Source organism: Populus trichocarpa, chromosome 19 (assembly GCF_000002775.5).
Source record: "Populus trichocarpa isolate Nisqually-1 chromosome 19, P.trichocarpa_v4.1, whole genome shotgun sequence".
In the NCBI taxonomy this organism is placed as follows: Eukaryota; Viridiplantae; Streptophyta; class Magnoliopsida; order Malpighiales; family Salicaceae; genus Populus; species Populus trichocarpa.
The window spans coordinates 2,201,376-2,215,311 of NC_037303.2; the positions used below are offsets into that span (position 1 = coordinate 2,201,376).

At 32.3% G+C, this 13,936-nt stretch overlaps 1 protein-coding gene and 1 pseudogene across 1 annotated transcript in view; both read left to right on the forward strand.

Moving 5' to 3' along the window:
* LOC18108053 (uncharacterized) overlaps positions 1–13,936 on the forward strand; it is a 257,452-nt gene that overhangs the window by 142,204 nt on the left and 101,312 nt on the right. The gene's annotated exons all lie outside the window — the stretch shown is intronic.
* Positions 1–13,936, forward strand: part of LOC18109910 (probable disease resistance protein At4g27220) — a 173,184-nt pseudogene that overhangs the window by 75,127 nt on the left and 84,121 nt on the right.

Sequence of the window (13,936 nt, forward strand, 5' to 3'; positions counted from 1 at the left end):
GTCGTCACTGTCCATGGAAGCAGGCCGCCACCGGAGGTTCCAGTCAACCAAGGCTCCATATCATGCAATGATCAAGGTGGACAGAACAATGTGATCAACAATAGTATTCAACAAACAACTCCTTTTCCAACTTCATTTCCTGAAACAATGGTGAGTACTCATGCTTACTCCAATTTGCTACAATGTCCATTGAATTAGCAAGTGTTTGTATTATACAAAAAGTTTTATGTTAAACAAACAGACAACAATTGAGAGATTTAGACATTTTTTATGATATTTTTTATCATTAAGTTTTATATAAAATTGGCCTCAAACTCCATCAAGGCATCATAATTCCTTTATTCATCAACCTCAGCCGGGACATGGCTATATGACACCGAACGCAACCACTTCACAACATGGTGGCTTCAATCAACCTGGACCTTCTTTTCCTCCTCCCCGGTATCCAATTTTTCATGTTTAGTATTTTCTGTAAAAAAAAAATAGTTTTTCAATCATTATTTAACTTCTTCTTCCTCCTCCTCTTGTTGTTGTACTTATCAGTGAATTCATTAACAAATGTTGCTAATTTAGGGACCAACAATGGACTCATTATCTGTTACCAATGAGCAATCAAGTGCCTGCGATGCTACCTGGACCTCAACCTCCAATGAATCAATGGTATTAACCTCGAATTTACGCTTTTTTAATCATGAAAACAATAAACTTGACCAAAATTGACGAGGATCTTTCAAGTCTTTTTGAGCTCTCTATCTCTCTTTTTTTGTGCACATAATGGAACTAGAAAATCATCCAAGTGAGCATAACAGTTCTAAGTTTAACTATTTGAATATTCTTCAGGCATCAGAACTCCTTTATTCATCAACCTCAGCCGGGACATGGCTATATGACACCGAACGCAACCACATCACAACATGGTGGCTTCATTCAACCTGGACCTTCTTTTCCTGCTCCCCGGTATCCAATTTTTCATGTTTAGTATTTTCTATAAAAAAAAATTAGTTTTTCAATCAGGAAAGAAACATCATAGCTTGAACATGAACCCAACAAGCTAAACATATTGTTTGCAAATGATTTTGGATTCAGGAGTCAATACTTTTCTAATCAAGGACAAGTCGATCAAGCTGCTGTAATTCCTAACATAGACAGTGTGCAACAAGAGAACTTCGTGCCTAGGTACTGAGTGACTTCTAGCTGTTGTGTTTTAACACCATTAACTTTTACTGCTTAAGAGAGACTACCAATTATGGAAAGGTTTTATAATATGATCACTTCATTTATATATAGGTCACAGATGGATAACCTCCAAGTCCGAGGATTGCGAAATCAAACTGCTAGGCCAAATGCCTCAAATCCTGGCCTTGGATTGCAAGATCAAACTGCTAGGCCAAATGCCTCAAATCCTGGCCCTGACACCTCCCTGCAAAGTCAAATTAGGGGTTTAAATACTCAACAACTAAGAAGTCTAACTGAATTATCGTAGTCTTTTTCCCCTCTATGATTGTGCAATAAAATAACTATCAATTTTAATAGCAAAATAAGGGTAACAACACTGAAGTAGTTTCTTATCCATCCGGATATGGTGTAACTTGATTCGTTAATTTTTATTCCATATTTTGACTGATTTTTATTCTATACTTTGACTTCTTTTTTCTCTGTAGGTCGAAATGGTTGGATCAAATGATCCGTTTTGGAATTATATTGAAAAAAAGTCTGATGGTAGCATGGAGTGTAAGTTTTGTCAACATACATGGGCCAATAAAACTTCCATTTCAAGGTTCAAATGGCATTTATCAGGAGAGGAACGACATGGTGTTGCCATTTGTCGTGAGGTGACTAAAGAAGTTCAAGAAGCAGCCTTTCTAGCTATGTGTTGTGGCAACAAAAGACATAAAATCACAGCAAGTTCAATCAATGTTAATGATTGTGGAATTTCAACAATGGTAGGAGGTATTGGAAGGGTACAAAGAGAAGTTCAGGTTGTAGAACCCGGGGTAGGGGAAGAGAGGATTTCTTCTCATGCAATAGCAGGAAACGACGTAGTAAGCATGACCGGAATGTGAGCACAAGAAGATAGAGTTTTCGAAGGGACACTCGAGAGCAGACTGAGGACAGAACCAGTGGATCGAGCGTTGGAACAAAGCAATGCAGTGCTGGAAGGATACAAGTGGGAGTTCAGGGCATGGAACAAGGTCCCGGAGAAGAGAGAATTCAGTCGCATTTACAAGCGGAAAATGGCATGGAAAACACTGGTGAAGGATCTTTTCGGCATGATGCATTTGCGACTATACCAGGAACAGAGCAAGTGCAGCTTCTGGAGCCTCGAGGAGATTCATCCCAATTTTGTCTTGACACTGGAAGATGTTATGATCAACCTTGTGCTCCATCAGTAAACGATGATGTAACTAGGCATGATGCACTGGACATGGTTAGAGTGAGGACAGAACCAGTGGAGGAGGAGGATGCGGAGAATAATGGAAGATCAGTAGTCCAGGCTGGCGCAGGAGCTAGATCTTCTGAAAGTCTGAAATACAACAAGACTAGAGGAGTTCCATTACCTACTAGCTCTATAAAGCCAGTGGGCCAAGCATTTAAAGAAAATACGAAGGTGCTATGGTCTTTGATAATGGACGGTCAAGTCCCAACCATTGGCATTTATGGGATGGGGGAGTTGGGAAAACAACAATACTGCAACATATCCATAATGAGCTTCTACAAAGACCAGATATTTGTGATAATGTTTGGTGGGTGACTGTGTCTCAAGATTTCAGTATTAATAGATTGCAGAATCTTATTGCCAAACGTCTTGATCTAAACCTTTCAAGCGAAGATGATGATCTACTTGGAGCTGCTGAATTGTCAGAAGAACTAAGGAAGAAACAAAAATGGATTCTCATTCTAGATGATTTGTGGAACAATTTTGAGCTACACAAAGTGGGCATTCCTGAGAAGTTGGAAGGATGCAAGCTGATTATGACAACTCGATCAGAAACGGTTTGTCATCGGATGGTTTGCCAGCACAAAATCAAAGTGAAGCCACTTTCTAATGGAGAAGCATGGACTTTGTTCATGGAGAAGTTTCGACGTGATGTAGCACTTTCACCAGAAGTGGAAGGAATTGCGAAAGTTGTTGCAAGGGAATGTGCTGGTTTGCCATTGAGAATTATTACAGTGATAGGAAGCTTGAGGGGAGTGGATGACCTACATGAATGGAGAAATACATTGAACAAATTGAGAGAATCAGAATTTAGGGACAAGGAAGTATTCAAGTTATTGAGGTTTAGTTATGATCGGTTAGGTGATTTAGCACTACAACAATGTCTCTTGTATTGTGCATTATTTCCTGAAGATCATAGGATTCAGAGGGAGAGGTTGATAGGTTATTTGATCGATGAAGGGATAATTAAAGTAAAGAGGAGCAGGGGAGATGCATTTGACGAGGGTCACACGATGCTTAATAGACTTGAAAATGTCTGCCTATTGAAAAATGCTAAAATGATGCATGTTGCTTGTAGATTTGTCAAGATGCATGACTTGATTAGGGACATGGCCATCCATATACTGCTAGAGAGCCCTCAATACATGGTTAAAGCAGGTGCGCAATTAAAAGAGTTGCCAGATGCAGAGGAGTGGACGAAGAATCTGACGATAGTTTCACTAATGCAAAATAGATTTAAAGAAATTCCTTCCAGCCATTCACCTAGGTGTCCCTATCTATCAACTCTATTGCTATATCAAAATCATGGGTTGGGATTTATTGCGGATTCATTTTTCAAGCAATTGCATGGGCTCAAGGTCCTCGATCTGTCTTGCACAGGTATTGAAAATTTGCCGGATTCTGTGTCTGATTTAGTGAGTCTCACTGCATTATTGCTCAATGATTGTAAGAAATTAAGACATGTTCCATCATTAAAGAAGCTCAGGGCACTGAAGAGGTTGGATCTCTTTCAAACTTTTCTTGATTGGATGCCGCATGGAATGGAATGCCTAACCAACCTGAGGTATCTTAGAATGAATGGATGTGGTGAAAAGGAGTTTTCTAGTGGGATATTACCAAAACTCTCTCACCTGCAAGTCTTTGGACTAGAGGAAACGTTAATTGATCGAAGATATGCTCCGATAACAGTTAAAGGAAAGGAAGTAGGATCCTTGAGAAATTTGGAAACTTTGGAATGCCATTTCGAAGGTTTCTTTGACTTCATGGAGTATCTCAGATCTCGGGATGGGATCCAATCATTAAGCACATATAAAATTTTAGTAGGAATGGTGGATTATTGGGCAGACATTGATGATTTTCCAAGTAAAACAGTTAGGTTGGGTAATTTGAGTATCAACAAAGATGGAGATTTTCAGGTCAAGTTCTTAAATGACATTCAAGGACTGGATTGTGAACGCATCGATGCAAGAAGTTTATGTGATGTTTTGTCATTAGAGAATGCAACTGAACTGGAGGAAATCATCATTGAGGATTGCAATAGCATGGAGAGCTTGGTTTCATCTTCTTGGTTCAGCTCTGCTCCACCACCATTGCCATCATATAAGGGTATGTTTTCTGGTCTTAAAGTGTTTTATTTTAGTAGATGTAACAGTATGAAGAAGCTGTTCCCACTTGTGTTGCTGCCAAAGCTCGTAAACCTGGAAAGCATTGGAGTTAGTGAGTGTGAGAAAATGGAGGAGATAATAGGAACAACAGATGAAGAAGATGAAGAAAGTAGCACCTCCAATCCCATCACGGAATTAACACTCCCAAAGTTAAGAACTCTGGAAGTGCGTGCTTTACCAGAACTGAAAAGCATTTGCAGTGCAAAATTGATTTGCATTTCTCTTGAACATATTAGTGTAACGCGTTGTGAGAAGCTGAAGAGGATGCCAATTTGTCTTCCGTTGCTTGAACATATTGTTAATCCTTCCGTTGTAAGAATACTAATTGATTGTAAGCTTAAATTTGCTCATATTCAATAATATATCATTCTTTCAATCATTTTTGTTAAAAATCATGTGCAAAACATAATTATTTTCGATATGAATGATGAAAATAATCCTTTAAATCAACAAGGATATTCTTATTAATTTATATTGAAATAGTCATTCGTCCCTTTGTACCATTTTTTTTAACTCGATAGACAAATAATTATAATTTGAAGTTTGATTAATATTATATTTTTATCCTATTGAGTTTCTCCAAGATGAAAATCCAAAAAAAAAAAAAATACTATATTGATTTATCATTAAAGTAACCTAATAAAATAATAGATCTATTCACTAGTATAAATCATCTAAAATCATTAACTAGCAATAAATTATTTTTTCAATATATAATACAGATTAAAAAGAATAAAGAGAGAGAGAGAAGACACTTTTATAAGGATATATTTAGAATAAAATTTCATACCTCTATCTATTCTATTTTCCTCGTACAAAAATTCATTCTATTTTTCTATATTTCTCAGGATTTTTTAATCTATATTTTTAAGTTTTTTCTGTTTTTATAAACAACATATATAAACAAAAACTAGAAGGATTGGTTAATCAATTCCTCAAGATTTTTTAATTTGTATTTTAAAGTTTTTTCTGTCTTTATGAACAACATAAAAAATAAACTAAAAGAATTGGTTAATCCAAAGACGGGTGTTTCTAAAGGTTGTGTTTTTTTTCATTTGATGTTAATATCATAGAAATTGTGAAGGGTGCAAAAGCTAAATTGTGAAGGGTGCAAAAACTGCATATTGCATCTGGTTGTGAAGGGTGCAAAAACTGCATATTGGCGGCAACAAGTGCCTGGTGGTTTTGTCTGAGTAAAAGGGATAGATGCTAAGTTAAGAGTTCAAGGAAGAGAGACAAAAGGTGGAAGGGACAATTGTGTCGATTGTTGGTTACATTATTGTTAATAAAAATGTAAGAATTTAGGAGCATGAGAGAACATTTTCACAATGAAGATTAATTCATCTCCACAGCAGAATACAGGAAAAAAAAAATTAAATCAATAAAAGTAAGGTATTTCATCTCTTCGAACATTCTTGAATTCTGGTCAATTCAAATCACAACAAACATCGTAAACAATGTCAAAAGTATTCTTCTACCTCAGTGAATTTCAGTACAACTACTGCACACAAGATGCTTAATTCATCAAATGCTAATTCCTGTCTATCAACTCGGTTTGGGAAAATAACTGAAAAACTCTGTTAAATGAGTTCCTGTGGTTTTGATGAGTCTATGAAAGTGCATTCTATCATTGGAATAAAATGCTAAAATGTGAATAAAAATAATAGAAATTAAACAGACAAGTCAAGGCCCAGGAGTCGTGAAATTCACTTTGAACCAGCCTCCACACACTTGAGTATCTTAATCATAACTTTCCACTCACATATCGGATTGCTGTGATTCTTGACGCGTTGGAAAGGTATCTTGAAGGGCTACAAATTAGCCTCTAATGAGGATTTCAAAAAAGGAACTCCTAAAGCATGTACGTGGCTGCCAAAAAAGTCCTAAAATCTAGGCAATTTGTTTCTGACACAACGGGGATCATGGAGACGTGATTTTAGGGATTTATGTAGTTTATGGATTCACTCATGTTTCTTCCATTAAATGGATTAAATCTTTGATTATATTTGGATCATTTATTTATCTGTATTGATTTGATTTCTTTACTATAATATTGCTCTTAGTATATTGTGGTAATTAATTTAATATAAAAAATCTAAATTAGTAGTCTTTGAGGTTACTTAAATTAAATATTGGTGCCTAGCTTTTATTTATTTATTCATTTATTTCTAAATACTGACCTTAAAAAATTATTGAATTTGTAATTCAACCAAATAAAATATTACCAATCTAGTTCATATCTAGCCAGATTAATAAAAAAGGATAAAATGATATTTACTGTACAAAGTGATTGTTGGCAATCAATTCCTGGATCAAGAAGATAAGGTCCAGCCATGGAGTATATACTTGGATTGAAAAATAAAAACTAATAATCTACAGAATGGGTTCATGTTAACTGAGGATGAGGTCTGATGCACCTAGCTACCGACTTTAATATTTTCATTTAAGGAATTGCAGCGTTGTGTCCCGAGGGAGGCCAACAGGCAAATACTAATATCATTTTTTTATTTTTTATTTTTTATTGTAAATTTATTTTTGAAAAAAAATTAAATTTTTTATTTTAAATTATTTTTTTAAATATTTTCAAATTATTTTAATATACTGATATTGAAAATAAATTTTAAAAAAACAAAAATATTATTTTTAATATATTTTTAAATAAAAAATATTTTAATAATCAACCGTGATCTTAATTTCAAACTGTCAGTGCCCTATACCAAACTATATTATCAACAAGATTTTCCTCAGATGAATTAAAGCATTCTGCATTTGACACAACTTGAAAACATGTTTCTTCTTAAATTATTATACCTGTGTTTTTTAAAATCTAAATATTTGAGAATGTGGCCGCTGAAAGCTTACCTGATCGTTAAATTCAGGACCCATAAAAATTAATCGAGATGCACGTACGTAAGCTGGCCCGGACACCTCACGTGAATAAAAAAAACAATGCATCAATTAATTATTATTTGAGCTGATTATTTTATTTTTAATTTTATTTTTATAGGGATTTAAGGCTGATAATTTGTTTTAATTAACTTATTGTGAAGTTCTCAAGGTTAAAAAAAAAATATTTGATTTGATAAAATTTTGTTCAGTCTAATTCATTAAAAATAATTGAAACTTTGAACATCAAATATGATACTGAAATCAAAAGGTAGCCTGGTGTGTTTTTCAAAATTCTGTTTCTAGAGTTTTTGCATTTTTTATTTTTAATTTTGATTTAAAATTTTATTTTATTCACTTTTTAGTTTATAAATTTGAGATTAAAAAAAATCACTAAAAACTCGGAAAAAAATAGAAAATTATTGGCCGACAATTTTGGCAACAAGAAAACACGATCATCTTTGTATTAATGAAAAACTAGTGTGTAGATTGGATAGCAAATCATACTTTATAGGTCGAGGGCTAAAAATATAAATTTGTAAAAGGGTGTTCGAAAAAAAATAATTTCCATGGGTATGGAAAAGTTCAATAAGTCCTGGTTGAAGAGGCTTATATACGAAACGCCTCAAAATAATCCCTGGAGCAGGAGATTCAATTAACCGAGATTCAGGAGATGAAATTGCACCTCAACCGTCAATGGGTTTAGCCAGGGCATTTATAACACGACCCAAATACGCCTCACTCACTGGTATCTGAGCAATTTTTCCTGTTGCTTTTACAAAACTTCTCTCTTGTATCATCAAGCCGTCACCCATTAATACAACACCAACATTATTTGATTCCAAATTAAGAGCAATGCCTATCGTACCCTCTTCAAATTCTACCAAATCACCTGCCACAATGCCGTCACCCACATGAAGTACAGTCCCAGTATTTACAATCTTTACTTCCCTATTATATTGCTCAATGCTTTCACGGATAATACTACTAATCTCGTCGGCTCGAATGATTACCATGAGTATTTCTTATTTTTTTTTTTTGGAAAAAAAAATAATGCCTACAGTAGAAGGTCTGATTGGTGGAATAACTATCATAGAATAAGATAATATTTGATGTTGCGACAATAATAATTTTTAAAAATATTTTTTATTTAAAAATATATTAAAATAATAATTTTTTATTTTTTAAAATTTATTTTTAATATTAACACATTAAAAAATTTAAAATTATTTAAAAAATTAATTTAAAACAAAAAAATATTAACATACTGTGACATTATTGTTATTTTTTTCGTGGTGTTGTTTGTTCTAGGTAGGGCCGGAAAGGTCACGGAATGGAGAGTTGCTGCTAACCATTAACCCATGACATGGCTCAAATGAGTGAGACTAATTAAAAGTCTGTAAAAATGTATCAAGTGACTGTTTGCAATTAATATTTTTGAATTGTTTTTGGTATAGAAGTTCTTTTTTAACCTACTCTTAAGGTAAAATACTTCTCGTCTACTTAATAATTCTGTCATAACTAGCCTCACTCAACCCACAATCCGACTTGATGGTGAACTTCTGTGTCACAGCCGACAATTTACTATAATTAATGCAACCATTCCATAATGGTTCATCGGAATCTTTCAATAGATAAAAAAACCTGGCCGCATCTGCATTAAGTTCTTCTTCTACAATTGGACATTGACTAACATTACCTTAATTCATTCTCATTGCATCTATAACCATAATCTTGCAAGGATTACTGTTGTCATTTACAACTCCATGCACGTTGCTAGCACTAGAAGTTGACCCAACCATTCTTTTTATCATGCTCTCATTACGAACAAATAATTCTTTGTGTAACCAATACAAGTAATCCTCCATAAACCGGCCACTTGTGTGGAAGATGCATCGTTACAACATCTGGATGCATATACTTTTTATTTTTACACTTTCTGCGTGGACACCTAATACTGCCCCCACTAAAATTTCTCAGAATAGATGTTGCAAAATTAATAAAACCCTGAACCCCATTACAATAATCCATCGATGAACGACCATCCATGACCTCTATAAAATAATGATGACAACATGTATTGATTAATTATGTTAAGTAAATAAATTTATAAAAATATTGGTTTAACTCGAGATTATCCAACAAACTAATTAAAACTTATCTTAAATTTTAATTATCAATTATCAACGTCCATACAAATTTATACACATAAATTTACATAAATTACAACTCCGCAATAGCGTTGATAAAAATTAAAACGGATACATTAAACAAGCTATTATTTATTTATTACAACATATCTAATACGGTAATTCGACATAAATTTCAACAATTTATAAACAAATATAATTTTACAAAATCTAAAACAAAACATAACAAGTACAAAATTATACATTCATACTACAAGTTTGTTTGAGAAAAAATTAAAACTTGTACTTACCCTAACAAAATACATATACTAAAAAAAATTAAATAATAATAAAATTGACATTTTAATATTAAAAATAAAAAATATAGATTTACTTATAAAAAATAACAAAACCACAATAAATCAGAACACGGATATTGTGACTACAAAAAATAAAGAAGAATTATTTGTGTTGAGAAGTGAGGGATGTTTTGGGGGTGGTTATTTGCAGCTTGGGAGGTGAGAGTTTGTTTAGATGCATGTATGTGGAAGAAGAAGGAGAAATAGGGGAGGGGAGGTTCGACAACTTGGTGATATATTAACTTTTACCGATGGAATCACCGACGAAAATATTTTATCGATGATTCCATCAGTGATTCTGACGGTAAAGGGGTCATGTCACTGTACGGAGATCCTGGTTTGAATCCCTCGGTAATTTCGTCGGTAAAATCACTCGCAAAATCTTCCACGTCAATGACCTGCTTTTTTTTCTTTCAAAATTCTATATATTTCGTTCGTAATTCTATCGGTATATACCGACAAACGTATTCCGTCAGTATATACCAACGGGTTTACTGATTGATTTACATCCGTCGGTAATTATTACCGCAAATTACCGATAGAAAAATATTGTCGATAATTCCGTTGGTTTTAGTCGAATTTCTAGTTGTGATATTGATTTGGTGAAATTTGATCGATTCAATCAAACCAATCTAGTTCATATCTAACCATATTAATAAAAAAAAGAATGAAATAATATTATTTTAATAAAAATAATTATTCTGAATTAACTTAATAAATGACTTATAAGTTATTAAATATCTGGTGCTATATTAAAAAATTAACTTAATAAATGACTCATAAGTTATTGGCAAAATACAGGTATAATCGGAGTACACCATGTTGTCAAAAAGACACAAGTCTTGAATTTTACTTTTATTCTTGTTTTTTTTTAAAAAATTGGAAAGGCAGGTATACTATCAATATTTTTTTTTTTTTACTTTGTATGCTTTCCTCTGTTGCTAATATCCACCTCAGCATGTACCATCTGGTTATAAACACCTTGGGTAAATCAAGATATAATAGAAAAACATTCACTGTAGTTTGTCTCACAAAAATTTCATGGTTTTTGTCCTTTATAACTTGATAGATACGAGGCAAGGAGTTAGGAGGTAGTAGCTTTTATTTATTTATTCATTTATTTCTAACTACTGACCTTAAAAAAATATTGAATTTGTAATTCAACCAAATAAAATATTGATTTGGTGAAATTTGAATGATTCAATCAAACCAATCTAGTTCATATCTGGCCAGATTAATAATAATAAAAAATGATATTGACTGACTAGATTATTTGGTATAACAGCAGTGCACCATGCTGCCCAAAAGACACAGTCTTAATTTTATTTTTCCCTTTTTTTTTTGAAAACCGGGAAGGCAGGTATACTATGATTGACTTCGGCAGTCGGTAGGAATTATTTTTTAAAGCATTTTTTTTCATGTGTAAATATATTAAATAATTTTTTTATTTTTTAAATTTATTTTAATATTAATGTTTCAAAATAATTCAAAAATATTAAAAAAATTAATTTAAAATAAAAAAAAATCAAGTTTTTTTTAAAAACATGATTCCACTGTGAAATTATTATTATTTTTGCCGGGGAGTTGGTTGTTCTACGTAGGGTCGGAAAGGTCACGGAATGAAGAGTTGCTGGTAACCATTAATCCATGACATGGCTTAAATGAGTAAGGCTAATTAAAAGTATGTAAAACTGTATCAAGTGACTATTTGTAATTATTATTTTTGAATTGTTTTTACGTGGTAATATAAAAAAAATTAAAAAAATTATTATTGAGCTGACCTTACTAATAAATAGTATTATTTAAGGGAGCTAGCGGCTGTAACGTTCTCTTCCACATCTCATCTCATTATACAATTCCCTATTTTCCTTTCCCCATCTCATGATCTGTGATTTCTCTTCTTCTTTTTTTCTAAGCCATATATTTTTCTAAGCCATATATTCTTCTCTGATCTGTGATTTCTCTTCTTCTTTTTTTGGCTGAATACTGGTCAAGCGAACCAGCACTTGAATCTTGTTGGTAAATTATTTGTACTTCATCTTGTTGGTGTTTTTGTTTTTATATATGTAAGTATGGTTTGAATCTTTAAAGGAATCCATGATAAATAAATTGATCTTTTTCTCGGATTTTATAATCCATGCCTTTTCAACTTTTTTTTTTTCTTACAATGATTCAATGAATTACCTGAATCTTTTTTAATAAAACAATATCCTATTATTATTATTTTTGTGTGCGTTTTATGATGTGCAACAAAGGGTTAAAATAAAGGGAATTAATTTAAAAGCTTAAGCGCATTTCCAAAACCGGTAAACATCAAAAGATACACTTAAAGTAGCAGTAATGATCTTTTTTTCTGGGAAACAGCCTGGATACACTGAAGTATTTTAATCATAACTTTCCACTTTGATGTGATTCTTTACGCATTGGAAACGTTTTTTTAGTGAGTTTTTGAAAACGTGGTTATATCTGTGTTTCTAAAAAATTAATTTTTTTATATGTTTTGAATTATTTTGATGCGTTGATCTTAAAAATAATTTTTTTAAAAAAAAAATTATTTTAATATATTTTAATATAAAAAATATTAAAAAAAAATCATAATCATACTTCCAAATAGATTTTAAAAGGCTAGAAATTAGCCTCTAATGAGGATTTCAAAAAAAGAACTCCTAAAGCATGTACGTGGCTGCCAAAGAAGTCCTGAAATTTAGGTTTTTGATGAAAACGTGTGGGACACGGGGACCATGTATTCAGTTATGTTTTTTCTATTAAATGGATTAATTCTTTGATTATATTTAGATCATTTATTTATCTGTTTTGATTTAATTTTTTTTTACTATAATATTGGTCTTGAGTATATTGCTGTCGTTGATTTTTCTTAATAGGGATAATCATTTGCGTATTTAAAAGTGATGAATGATTTTACATTTGGTGTTATGTTGATTTAATTATGTATACCTTCCAAGTGGAAATTTAGGGATTCCCGACGCTCTACTGTTTGTAGAATTTCAGTACTTTCTCCATTAGTCACTCTGCTTTATTTTAATTTGCATTTAAAATTAAATTTTATTCTCTATTAAATCATTTAATATTTTCTTCTATTCTTTTAATTTGTCCCCATGTAGAATCAATGCTGTGCTACCATCACCGCATTATTCTTTGGATGTAATTATTCATTTATTATTGGTTATTTTTTGGATTCACTTAAAAAAAACAAACACAAAAAATAATAAGAATATTTTTACCTTGGATTTTTCTTCTTCTAGTTTATCTCTCTATTTCTTTAAAATAAATATAAAATAATAACTAATAAAATGACATTAATTAATCTATAAGCACTATCAAATTACTCTCCAATTATTTACCCTGGAATTTGGATGATCTATAATTCAAAGCGGGCATTATGCATTTCTTAGCTGGGGGAGCAAAAATTGAGCTAGCATGTTTCTGGCTTTTGATTTTCTGGGTATTGTTTGTTTGGCTAGTTTATAGGACTTTTGCACTAGGGTTTTCGTCCTTTCTGCTAATTTAGCTAGTGAGGCATTCTCGATTTCTTGGGATAGAAAGAGCAGAATTATTATTAAAATTAAAAAAGAAAAAACTGCCCAGACTTTTACCATGTACCAGCAGAGAAAACACTATAGATTAAAATAGCTTTTTATCTCTTAAATTTTGTTTAATCACTGATTATTTTATTTTTAATTTTATCTTTATAGATTATGTTGATGGAGATTTGAGGCTGATAACTTGTTTAAAAAAGTAGGGTTTTTTCTTTTTTTTCCTCAATGGAACTGTAAAACCTCTGGGCCAAAAAATATTCATGTGTTTACATTTTCTAGGCATCTTCTTCTAAGCTTCATAATTGGGGTGGTCCACGCGTTAACTTCCCATATCTTATAATATAATGATATCTTATAATATAATGTTTGGTATGTAAAGTAGTGGGTTGCTTCCTAGCAACTT